We start from the raw sequence: 13,389 nt of genomic DNA, 5'->3' as shown, positions 1-13,389 counted from the left end.
CGGCTTTTCAGGTTGTCATTTACTGATATTAATGAGTAGTGGTCGAAGCACTTGCCTTATGACTGTTTTGTAACTTGCACTGGTTTGACAGGACTTGCCCTGCCCGTAGCCTTTCAGAAGACGTGAAGCTCACCTAGGAGTGTGGAGTTGGTTTTGGCAGCCAAAAGTGTAATTAAAGTTTCACCCACATGTATCTGGCTAACAGAGCCCGGCCAATGCAAACCTCCTGTCTGCAGCCGGCAGCCCCAAGGCCGCGTGTGCTGAGTTTTCACAGCAGCGCCCGATGGGCGGCACTAATCCCGTGTGCGATCCCCGCCCGGCTCCGGCTGGGCTGTGCCTCGCACACCATGAGCCGCCCGCAGGGACTCGCCGGCAGGACTTTGGGCGCCTCCCTGTTGCTCGCCCTTGCGAGCGGCACGCCGGAAGATGCTGCGGTGCTTTGCCGGAGGTGCGAAGCCGCTCGCTGGGGCCCGTAGGGCGGCGGCGATGCGGGCGGCAGGCGGCGGCCAGGCGCGATGTGAGAAAGTTTTCCGGTGCCCGAGGGCGACTTCCACGCGTGAGCGGCGGGGGCTGGCGGGGCCGCCGGGCGCGTTCCGGTCGCGCCGTGCTCTGCGGGCGCCGAAGCCGCGCCGCGTCCGCGGGGGCCGGGCCGGGGGGAAGGGGCGTTGCCATCTGCTGTTAATTCCGCGGTCATTGGATTAGTAACCAGCGGTGATGAGATCAGCGGGATCGGCTTTCGCGAGGGGGCACGGCGCTCCCCAGCTGTGCCGGCTCTCGCATGAGGCGGCGGCGGGCAGCCCAGGGGCAGGCAGCGCGCACAAAGCCCGGTAGCCGCCGCAGGCCGCCGCCCCCGGGCACGGCTCCCGGGCGGCCCGGCCGCCCCGAGCCCGGCAGCCGCCCGCGGCTCCTCTCGCCCCCCCGGGGCAGCGCGGGCAGCCGGCGGCGGGGAGCAGCCTTTGCCGGGCGGGCGCGCTCCGGGCGGGGGGCGCGGGCTCTCAGCGCGCCGAGCTCGGCCACGGCGGCTCCCGAGTTTGTTTACTTGTGCTTCGCGTCCCCTCCCCGGTATCTCCTCTCTGCCGGCATAGCGGATCGGTGGCGGTGCCGTGCTGGGGGTTTATGGTAAGTTTGCGATGGGCGAATCCCTCAGTTCGTGGGAATTCGGTGTTTTGTTGCACAGTACAAGACGCGTTTGGGGGGGGTCTTGTTTGGTTGGGCTTTTTTTAGTAGTGCTGGGTTTCAAGCTGGTGTTCAAAGAAATACACTTGCGAACCGTTTTCTGCTTTATAATGAAGTGGTTTACAATAGAAATTAGTTTCCTGAGCTGTGTAAGAGGATTTTTTTCTAGATGTTGGATAACTAGAGATCTACGTTTCTCGTAAACTGAGCGTATCTGACTTTGCGCTGCCGGACGCAAACCGTTGTGCCACAATGATTCCCACCAGCCAGTGTTTTACAGTGATTACTTGATGCCTTTTCGGGCAGTAAAAGCCAGACCTCACTTTAGGTGTTTAGGCTAATCTGAAATACTTCTCCGTAAGAGTAAGAGGGCAGCTGAACCTTCGTCAAGAGAAACCTGAATTTGTATGCGAGACTTGAGTTTCAACAAAGAAAGGTATTGACTGAATTTGCCGTCACATTACTTTTAAGAGCTCGGAGCCAGGCAGTGGGTTTGCTGTCGCTGTTGGGAAGCTCTTCCTGCCGAGGGACCCAGGGCAGGGGAGCTGAACGCTGCCCTCGCAGCCCCATTCGTTCCTGGAGGGGCTCCGGCGTTGATGTGGCAGCGTCCGTGCTGGCAGCAAGTCACTTTTTTTTCTTTGTGCCTAGGACTTGGAGTGTAAACTGCTACAGGGTGGGAAGTGTCCTATATAGAGAGATGGCCAGCTACCACTTCAGCTGCTGGCTTGATGCTGGCTACAGCCCTTCGGTGCTTAAGTCATACCTGGTATTTTCACAGTGCTCTGTTTGCCTTCCGGTGACAGAAGCAATCCCTGATAAGGTATCTCCACGCTGCAAAAGAGCTTATCAGGAGGAAAAAAAAAAACAGTCCCCGAGAGTTGATGCTTGTGGCTGAAACTGGCCTGACTTCTGCAGTGTAACTCGAAGGATGCTACATTTTTAATGTTGTTTCTGTAACTAAAGCAGCCCGTCGGGGACATGAATATCAAATTGCTGTTCGATTATTTGGTGCTGCTGACAGAGAAATGCCAGATACTGTACGTTCTCCTAACAACAACTAGAAGTTTTATAGCTGGCCTTAGTCATGTAAGTCTGGTTTCCTTGGTAGCTAATGTGCCTCGGTGTCTTGCTGCTGACTCGGGATGTCCTTGGATGACCGTCCTGTGCTTCAGTGACCCTGCCAGGGCTGAAGGGACACTCGGTACTTCCCTGCACCACCAGGATGAGAGAACTTCCCAGCTCCGTGCCTTCCTGAGGCCCTCGTGTGGGTGTTGCTCTGGCAGTACACACTGGTGCTGCTGGGCTCCGAGAACCCTGTGTTTGCTCCCATCCCATCGGCCTGTTTGTCTTTGCAAATGTCACTGCAGCCAGCTCTGAAGCGCTGGGCTTCCTGCTCAACAGGCTCTGGGGCTTCGGACTGAGAAAGCAGTGCCACCTTTTTGCAAGGAGCTTTTTGGAGTTGTGAGACTTCTGCTGTTTTGGGGGAGGGTTTTGTTTTTGTTGTTGTGTTTGGGGGTTTTGGTTTGTTGTTTGGTTTTTGGTTTTTTTTTTTTTTTTTTTTTTTGAGAGGTTGTTTATGGTGGGATTTTTTGTTTTGGTTGAGGTTTTGGGGTTTTTTTTAAGAGAAGCATAAACCCCCTATGAGAAGTACTATTTGGATATCTTGTTTTTTGAAAGAACCAAAACTTCTGATTTTTGGTTTGACCAAATTACAGTCATCTTTATGATTCATGTTCGTGTAGCATAGGAGTTTCTGAATGATGGGCCGTCTCTCCTATGACTCTACACACAGCAAGTCATTAACTTCTCAGGCTTCATTGTTGATGTGCAATCTTTTCTAATGGGTTTTCCATGTACCAAGAAAATTCAAGGCAGCTATTTTTGTCTCGTTTTCCTTCACAATCTCTGTTTTCCTGTCTTCTGTTTATAGGATACTGATCTCTTTTTATGGAGAAGGAAATTAATTTTCACAGTGGCACTCAATGACGTGTCACAGGACTCCATGTGATGGTTACTTTGCGATGGCTTCTTTTAATTGGGACAACTGGAGAGTTTTCCTATGAGGAGCTGATTTGCTTACACATTTGAGACATAGTGACAGCAATTGAAGTAGAAGGCATTACATGATTTTCTGAGATACTATTGTTAAAAATTCTTGGCTAAAGTGGTTAGCAGGATCATGCTAGATACTCAACTGTCCCATCCCGGTAATTCTTCACGGCCAAGTAGAGGAAGGCAGAAGGAGGGATGCCTTATTCAAATTCTGTAAGCCATGCTGTGTTTTAGCTGTCTGCTCTCTTCAGTCTGCTTGGCTGCTCACTTACTGCTGCACTGACATCATCTGCTCAATTCTTTCTGTGCTGGGGCAGCTTCACTTCAGTGTAAACTTGAGGCTCTCGCAGTGGTAAATCCCAGGTTGAGTAATGGTAATGCAGAGCGGCCTTGATACTCACATCTATTTCCTGCATCACTTAGTGAGGATAAATGCATTGTTCTTAATATAATATCCATATAAAGGAAATCTAGATGTATTTTCTTCTCAGCAGGTTTCCCAGGAGAGAGGATGGATGTAAATGTTGCACAAATCCTCTCTGAAGACTGAGGTGAGACTGATGGTAGAGAGGAGTGGAGGCTGGTACTGCTGGGTGCCCGCCTTCCTGGCACCGTCCAGAAAGCCAAGCTGGGCTTGTGGCTCCAGAGATGAAGGGTCCATGCTGACAGAGCTCTGGATGGATGGATGCAGTCCATCTGAGCTATGTCCATGTGGTATGCACCTTGAGGCTCGTGGAGATGCAGGCCACACACGTTGTCCTGGGAATTTTAAGTATTTATTAAGCCAGGATAGATCCATTTTCTGTGATGAAGGCATTGGTTAAACCTGACCACTGAACAGTTAACCAGTTTTTGAAAACAGAACTCTCTGTAAAGTTTCCATGTATGGATAAATATTTGCTTGTAATTCTGGAAATTGGTGTTGTTGGACTGACTGAAAATCAACAAGTGCTGCGGATTGAAACTTGCCAGATCAGATAGCTGCCTCACCCACTGTATTTTTACTGGGGCTGTGTGCATGTTGGTGAATCTGTGTCACTCTCTGCAGTGCACACAACCTTTGGGAATGACTTTAGGCTGTTAGCTGACATAGGTTGTGCTGTAGAATAAGATGTTAATGCATCCCGTGCCTCCTGGAAGAGCAGTTAATGTCTTCTGACTCCTTTAACTTCAGTCAGCTCAGGCTCAGGTTGTTTGTGGGGGTTGGTTTTTGCTTTTTGCCTTGAAAAGGTGTGTGTGCATCACTGCCACTGTTGCTGGGCTGTGTACTGCTCATGTACTGGGGAGTGCTGCTCCAGAAGGGCTGAACGCAGCTTCACTGATAACTAACGTTCCCAAAGAACAGCAGATGTCTTTTTGTGCTACAGTGTCCGAGTTGCTGTTGTTTGAAGGCAGCAGTGTAGCGTACTTGACCTGTGCTCCCTCAAGAGTTAAAGTATCTGAAATGGTGGATGCTGTCTGAATCCTGCTTTCAGGTGAAGTTTGCAATGATGTCAGGAAATGCCTTTTCCTCAGTTGCTTGTACAGCTCTACAGCCCACAGCCATTTAGATTGGATGGTGATAAAAGTCAGTTTTAGTTTGTTTTTTTTGTGCTTAGAAAGCTGGCAATATACTCAGTAGCATTCACAGCCTATCAGGGAAAAACCCTTGCCCAGAAGAGATTTAACAGTGTGTTCCAGTGGCCTTGGTGGCAGCATGGAAAAATGTGTAAAGGAGAGCTAGAAAATGTGAGTTATGTTTTTTGGTAGCAGTCCTGGTTTAGAGAGATCAGTACTCGCAAGGTGCCATGACTTTGGGCTAAGAACTGCCATTTGACTGGCAGTAATTGATTAAAACTTGATGTTCTTTTTCGGCTGCCACTGCTCTATTAAAGACTGGCTTATCAAGAGTGCTGGGCAGAGCTCACCACTTTCCTCCTTTAGCTCCTTTTCCAGCAGAAAGGGAGTAGTGTCAGGTACTAGCCTGTTGAAATGCACATATGTGTATGTTTGTATTTTTTTGGGGCTGTCTTTTTTTAAGTGGATGTCACCTTTGCCTTGGAGGTCAGTGTGGTGCAGAAATTTAATTTCTGTAGCAATTGAAATGCAGAAATTTTATGTAATTTGCTGTGGTTTGGCCATAGCAAAGAAACATGCAAGAAGAATTTTTATCTATTTCCATCCTTAGTAAGAGGTGAGCTGCCTGGATTTAAACATGGGTGCTCTGTGATATAAATCTGTTCGTGCTGAAGTAATTTGAACTCAGAGCAATGCTGAACAGTATTCTGTATAATTTTTTGCTTCCCTGCTTATTTTGTGTGTCTTTGGATTGAACATTGTGGGGTAATCCTGCTCATGACTAGTGTCAGATGACAAGTTTTATTGTGTTGCATTGCAGAGTGTGGTGACTTAGCAACTTTATCTTTGAGGATTTGTCAGAGGCTGAAGGGACAAGTAAGCTTTGGTGTGCAGCTTGAAATGCAGCAGTGTAGAAAATCTGTGTTGGAGCTGATTGCTAGCTAATTCTTTCAGAGCTGTACAGCAGACTCTTTAGATGAGTTTGATTTCTTGATTTAGACATGCATTTTCAAAAGCTCGTTCTTGTACTGCCTTTCTTATGCTACCCTGTTGTTGAAGTCTGGTGTTTGCTTGTCTGCTGTTGTGCCTTTCTGTGGTAACAACTCCTAAGGAAAATTCTGCCAAGAGATTTTGAGAAAAAGATCAATTCTATTTACAGTGTCCCATCAGAAGAATGAGGATTTGCTGTCTGCAGAAATGGGTCCATGCCTTGGGACCTAACCATGGCCCAGACTGCAGGAGCTCAACTTTGTGAGAGGGCGAGGTCAGTACCTAGAGTTCAGGCTCCATCTGCACCTCACAGCAGCAGTCTCATGTAGCCTTTGTTTAAAAGGGTGTTTCTTGAGTGTTGAAAAAACCAACATATATAGAATTGCTTTTTTAAGGAGTATTAATCATGCAAGAGCATTTGTATAGCTTTAGGCATGGAAAAAGGTGTGATTTTTCAAATTTGATGAAAGGTTTATGTACTTAATTATAATTTAATTTTAACTGCTTCTCTTCTATCCCTTCTTCAAATGAATGCAGAAACACATTACCTCCAGCAGAAGGATACCTTTTTTCATTTGATATTGGACGTCATAATTTTAAAAAAGAGCCACGTTGCGCAAGTATTTACATCAGTGCCACATTGCATACTGAAAGTGTGCTGTCCACAGAAATCCCTAAGTGGTGGTTGGAGGCATAGTCATGAGCTGTGTGTTGGTTCTTTGTTTTTCTGTAAGAATATTCTAAACAAGAGTTTTGCTCCAGAAGGATGAAAATGGCTTGGAAGAAAGTTGGCCATTGTCTTTGAATACTGAACTAATTCTCAAAAATGTTGAAGTTATTTCCTAATTAAACTATTTCATGATAGAAGCCACACAAAATTAAGCAATAAATTCACAGTGTTGTCAACAAGGATTGTATTACTTCACATGTGAGAAAATGCCATGACATTCAAATCTATATCTGTAGCCAAAGAAACAGTTGGTTTAAGTGGTAAAGGGAATTTTCAGCTTTAACTGCTTTTTTTGTTCCTGGTGAAATTATAAACAGTTTCTTGTTTTGAGTATAACTTTAAGGTAGCTTGGACCCACTCAATAATCTGGGTGCCAGTACTGGTATTTTTGAAACTTTGTTTTTCCAGTGTTTTAGATTCCATTTCCAGAATAAGCTCTGCTGTCATTTGCTTTTGACAACAGAATCACTACAGTGTTATGAAGTGAATGGTTGCTTTAAAATTAAGTTTACATGTTAATTTGTTTGTACTTGTATTCCTTGCTCAGTGATGCTATTGCATATAATTTTGTAGTGTGTCCTGTATTTTACTCCATTTATGTGAATTGTTGGCTCAAGTTATTTATAACTCCAAAATCCAGTGTAGCTGACCTGGGGAATTTAAGAGTTAAAATCGAAACCTGGTCCTTATGGTGTTGTTTGTGGTATATTCTGGTGGTGACACTTTATTGAGTTTAAAGAAAAGCCCATTAAAATTTATTGCTTCATTTGTTTGATTATCTTGAAAGTTAATCCTAATTTAACATGTAAAAAGGCATACTTGTAGATACTTCAAATTTGTGTAACATCTGTGCATGGGGAATTGAGTATCTGTTCCTCATGGCTTATCAGTCTGCTTGGATTTAAACTGAGGATCAGAGTCTGATAGGAGCACATGCTGAACTCTTTCAGAGACTTAGGGTATTTTGAGGCTCCAGCTAGTTCACTTGGGCAGGGCCCTTACTTTGTTCTTTGTCTAGGAAAGGAGCAGCAATAGTGCACCTCTGGGCATGTGCTAAACCTGAAAATAATAAACTAAGTTATGACCTTTGATATTTTCATCCCATGCTCGAGCAAAGTCCCTCTCTGGAGCATATTTTGGGAGTCTGACCCTGCAAGGAAGTTCAGGTGCATTGTCATCTTGCTTTCAAAAATTATGATGCAGCATAAAGAAAACAAAATACTGTTTTCTTTGTTGTTGAAAACTATTATCAGGCATGTCAGAGATGACAGAAGTTGTTTGAACTAAAGATGGTGGCACATCAAAGTCTATAAAAGACAGAAACATTGCCATCTCAACCTCATTTTACTGTGTTGCTGCATATTAGTGTTACATCTGTTTTGCTCCAGCACCTAACTATCCCTGCACTTCAGCTCCATCAGCCTCTGATGCTGTTAACATCTGGGTAGCACTTGCTGTGATATTCTCACTTCTAAGTGTACTGGTCATTCACTAGATATTTATAGAGTCCTTTGGTTTTGATGTTGCAAGATGAAAAGGGTGGGTTTTCTATAATCCTTTGTATTCAAAGGCAAATAATACATTGAAGCTAGTGATTATTTAAAATATTATCACATCAAGAAGTTCCTTTGTACTTTGGTCAGTGCTGACGTAACTGTTTCTAGTAATCTAGAAAACTTTCCACATAGTTCCGTGCTGGCTTGTTTAGACTAAGATGCAGTGTTTTAAGTGCAATGATCATCTACCAAAGATGTGAGAATGTGCTCAGGAAGGATTTGTTACAACATGTGCAGTATCTTATCCTTTGAGTTTAAATAGAACAAGATGCATTAAACAAGCATGAGCATGAGACCTGGAATAAGTCCTCGTTGTTTTTAAATTTTTTAGCATTCATATTAGTTATTTGAAACAAAGTGTGTGGGTAGAGAGAAGGAAGAGAGGCTCACCTGTGAGTTCTCTTGGTAGCAGTGTACTGAAGTGTGGACAAGGAAAGAGAGGAACATTCAACAGCAGTTTTTGAAGGTGATGGAGAGAAAGGTGATTAATTTGTCAAAGGGACTAAGGCTAAGTATTTGTCAGGATTTAAAAAATGAAATAGGTAGTGAAAATAGACCTCACAGGCAGGGTGCATAAAGGGAACCATCAGGTATTGCTGGAACGTCTTCCTCCTGTGGTGCTCAAACTCCTGTGATATGGTAACAGAACTTCCCTCACCTCAGTGAGCTGCAGTGGGATGGGAGAAAGTGCATGAGGCTGCTGTTAATTTCATGTTTAGGGGTGCAGTGGGCTTTCCATTTATAATTACCTTCAGCATTGATAATCGGCTTGCATTTCCTGCTCTTAGACCCAGTAACAAGAATCAATAGTTTGTTTTCACTTGAATACACCTCTGTCTAGCAGTGCTGAATAATAGTGCAAGGGAAGAAAAAATCCATATGTTTTAGTTCATGACAGTTTGACTGCTGGAAAAAGACACCAAAGGGAAATTCAAAGTGAAATGTCTCAACACTCCGGGGATGTGAGAGTGACTGATGAGCTTGCTTTTACTGCTTTGCTCCATCCACATCCTGCTAATAGAGGACATGGGAAGTCTTCGGGAATGCAGAAGCCAACCCCCTCCCTTTACTCCCTTCATTTCTAGATTTTGTTTTCCCTGTGGTAAAATCCTTGGAACGTGGGTGAGCAGAAGCCCAGGGTTAGACAGAAGTGTGACTCAGTAGTGCCTGCTGCCTGGTGTGCAGTGATTCGGGAGAAGTGCAGAAACTTGCTCTCACTTGCTATAGCCAGAGGTTGGGGATGTAATTCCAGTGTGTGTAGTTCTGACATCATGTTTTCTTCTGCACATTGATGAAGGTAGTGAATTGATGCAGAACTGTTTTTCTTTTAACTACTGGAAGAAGTGGAAAAACCATTGGCTAAACCTGGCATCTAAATTTAGACTTCTGAATTAACAATGCAGGAAGCAGTAGTGTAGCAAACAGCTCCGTTCCTCCGGAGCACTGCTGGCTGGCAGGATAGAAAATCTGGGCACTTAACAGATGCAGGCATCTCTTTACACCTCCTGGGGAAAATGTGTGTGGGATGCTTCCTCTGGATAATCCTTAAGCCAAGGCTAAACTGGCAGTTTAACGCTCGTCAGAATTCCCAGTGAATGGGTTTTCTCAAGGGATTTTTTTTTACTTGTAATTTTTTTTGGTCTGAATATTTGCTTACAGTGGGGTTTGCTTCCACAGCTGTTCTGCATTTGGTTTCCGTAGTGGTAAGGAATGTGGTGTGCTGAAATCAAAGCTGAGCCTAATAGCCTATTGTTGAAATAGGATTGTAGGGAAGAATTCAAGCAGTTACTTTACTACAGCGAAGATGTGTGGGTTGATGGTCTTGGTAGAATTTAGTTCAGTCTCATGGTACAAGAAGAAATTTCATTACATGTAATAATTAGCTTTTGAAATAAAGAGGATTATCTTTTATTTTAATCACCCTGCCTTAATAGCAGGGAAGAAAAACCATTGTCTAAGAGTGCCAACTCTGTTCTCAGTGTTTTCTAAAATGACATTTTAATTGAATTTTATATTTATGGGGCTGATACTTAAAACTTGTCACTCTTGTGGGTTCTTACCTGTTTCCCCCTGTATATTAACCAGTTGTATTTTTAAAGACTGTCAGCTTCTGTCCTGCTTGTCTTGCCAAAAACTTTTCCACAAACAATTCTTTATGAGAATTATTACTTCTATTGGTCATTTTTAACATGCAACTCTTTAATATTCAGCCACATTTCTCCTGTTAACACAAAACATTGTATATATGTGCTTCATATCAAGTATGTGAATAGCTTGTAAATAAATTACAAAAGTAGGTTTAAATTCATTAGTACTTAGCAAAACTAATGGATGGTAATCAGTGTAATGGCTGATGATGGATTGTGCTGTGCCAGCAGGGGAACTGGCTCCCAGAAGGAGTAACACCAGCTCAGGAATGACTATAGAGACTGGCTGGTGAACGTGTTCTTCTCCAGATGCTTTTTTAATTCCTCCAATTAACTTGATTAAGCAGCTTAGCTTAAGTAAGCAGAATCTGTGACTTGGAAGTTCTCCCATGTAGTATTTTCCCATTGCCTTAGGAATTAATTCCTTTGATATTGTGTCTGTGGAAAGCAGGCAGCCGTGGTCTCGCACAGACACGAGATGTGTGTGCTTGGTATGAGGGGCACACACAGGGGTGGTGTTTCCCCTCTCTGCAGTTGGCTCTTGGCAGAAGCCATAAATCACGGTGATTTCTGCACAGTGCAATTAAATGGAGCCTGACTACCTTATTTTTTTATTGATGTTGGGAGTTCCCTCCTGCTTAGATGGCTCTGAATCCTCCATCAGCAGAGAGGAGCACACTCTCTTCTCTGTGCACTGTGCTTCCCAAGCAAGGGAATTGCATTTCCTAACTGTACCACTGGTGTCCCTCCGAGGTAACTTGGTACATTCTCTTTTCTACCCAATGTTTTATCTTCTCAGCACGTGTCATTAGGGAATAGGGAAAGGGATGTTAAATAGGAAGTCAGATGGTAGCACAGAGTTCTTGTCCATCTGTCTGCTTTCCTTGAAGACATCTCCTCCCTTTCCAGCAAGGATGGTGGTAATGTTACAGTATCCTGTATTTTTTAAAGTACAGAAAAGTGGTCTCAGCTGGAGCCAATTTCTTCTATCCTACATGTGGTACTGGGGAACCCACCCATCAGTAACTAGTGCAACACAAACAGTACTGACTGCTGAGTATTGTGGCAGCCTGGAGCTCTCTGAGGCTCAGCTCTTGTGTTCAACGAATTGTTTTCCAAATTGTAAGCCATTCATTCTGGTCCTGGCTTGCAGGATTTTTTGTATAAGTTATTTCTGCAGTATCAGAAGTTGCAGTGTCTTATACAGATTGTCATTAAATTCATGCAGTAATTTCAGAAATTTAGATCTGTGTTTACAAGTGTTGTTTTTTTTCCCTTAGGAGAATTTCAGAGAGAAGCCTGACACTACTTATATTTTTCCTGCTCCCCTTGATTGTGCTTTGTTAATAAGATGATAATGTATTCTGATAATTGTTCATGAGTCTGCTACCTAATGAAAGGTGGGGGTTGAGTGTGCTTCCATATGCTTCTCTTTCTAGCAGTGCCAGATGGGGAGGTAAATATCTTAAAAGGATGCTAAACATGGGTAAAATTTTAAGCCAGATATGGCTTCCCAGAATTAAGGAACCTGACAATGGGATGTACAGGAAAAGGAGGGGAAGGGATGAAAAGGAAAGGAAAACTATAGAAAGACTGGGATTGTAACAAAAAGCTGTTAGCCATGGATGTGATGAAGATATGTGGGGCAATTGAAAATACTTTTGTTTTCCATTCCTTCCTCCACTGTGGAGGAAGATCTCTGTTCATTCTTCAGGTGGTTAGAAGAATTAATAGACTTCTGGGTTTTAATGCTCCATTAAACTTTCATACTGTGTAAATTACTTTCTTCGAACTTGCCTCTGTTTTTCGTCTCTGGACTGTGAATTGTGACAGAGTTCGTGCTAAATATGAAAATGCACAACTGCTCTTGATCCCATGATTCTTGTAGTAATTTCTGTGTCCACACAGCACTTCAGGGAACAGTTTATCTGTTCAAAGAATGGTTGGAATTTAAACCCCCTCAGATTTCCAGTATCCTTAGATATTTTTTTCCTTAACCTGTTGGCCAAAAGGCTTGCTTTCCTCCTCTGAAACTATTTGTAGTGTTTGTGCAGTATCCTACATGGTTTTACATTCAACAATGGTGTGGTTTGTATGTGTCTTGCAAGTCTTTTGTAGCAGTACATGATAGTTTGAGAAATGCAAGTTTGCATTTAGGCTCAAATGAACATCTTGGTTAATTCAAATGGTTCTGGAAGGATCTTTCTATAAATCTACTTCATTTTATGCTACTTGTGCTGCTTTTGAGGATGTAGTGAACAGAAAAAAGTTTAGCTCCGATGAAGCTGAACAGTATGTTCAGGAATACAGGCTATACTTGAGTGTGTTACAGCTTTTATAACTCAGTGGGAAGATGATTTATTTTCCTGGAGGTAGTCCTTTACTTTTAAAGATATGTTACTGTTCTAAATTTTACATTTATTCTCTATCATGCTGGGAATCAAGATGATCTTTATAGCCCAATACAATCTAGAGTTTTGTTTCTTCAGAATTAAAAGCTCTGAGCTCTTTGTTTTCAATATATTCCACCTGTTGCTGAAGCTTAATTTATAATTACTGATGTGCTTTCTCTTTGTCTAAAGTACTGCTGATCCAAATTTAGACTGAACACATTTTTCTCCAGGGCAGAACAGGTCCCTGCCTGAGTTATTGGAGAACCAGAGTCTGGCAGATTTAGATCATGTCTGGAAGATCGTCTGCAGTCATATCAAATATGGGGGTCTGTAAAAAGATTCATTGGAATATGCCGTTTTTTAATGTTTAATAGAGCTTTTTCAAGGCTTCCAGAACACAATGTTACTTATTTTATTTCAGAAGCAGTACACCTAAAGATTTAAGTGCTGTTATATTTTTATTACCATTAAAATTTGCATACTGGTACAGTTTTCTTCCAAATAACCTCCTTTTTTTTTCTTTCTCTGTTTTCGTCCAAGAAGGAAATATGGTTAGTAATTAATTGTTACAAATGAAATGCTGCTTAAAAGAAAATTCCCTGTAGAAGGCTGCTTAGTAGGGAAAACTAGGGAGTAAAGTTATTTTGAGAAATATAGGCCTTATGTTTGAGCTTATAGATCACAGTTTGTGTTGAGAGTTGTCCTGTAGGCAGGCACAAAGCTGATTTATTTTTATCCATACCTCTATTGGGAAGTCTGGTGTGGGATTTTAAAGTACTTTCCTGTGG

General features: G+C 43.2%; 1 protein-coding gene across 2 annotated transcripts in view; it reads left to right on the top strand.

The window, feature by feature from the left end:
* Positions 1-331: 331 nt before the first annotated feature.
* SPSB4 (splA/ryanodine receptor domain and SOCS box containing 4) overlaps positions 332-13,389 on the top strand; it is a 79,139-nt gene continuing 66,081 nt past the window's right edge. The window contains exon 1 of one of the 2 annotated variants that reach the window (XM_088170698.1): positions 332-448. The gene's annotated coding sequence lies outside the window, so the exon portion shown is untranslated. Of the gene's footprint in view, positions 449-984; positions 1,120-13,389 lie in introns of those variants that run through there. The other variant, XM_014879581.2, reaches the window with a different exon arrangement.

The sequence above is a fragment of the Sturnus vulgaris genome, chromosome 10 (genome assembly GCF_052056855.1).
Source record: "Sturnus vulgaris isolate bStuVul1 chromosome 10, bStuVul1.hap1, whole genome shotgun sequence".
NCBI classification, from domain to species: Eukaryota; Metazoa; Chordata; class Aves; order Passeriformes; family Sturnidae; genus Sturnus; species Sturnus vulgaris.
The sequence above is the reverse complement of the archived record's forward strand: the minus strand, read 5'-3'. Positions and strand labels throughout refer to the sequence as shown.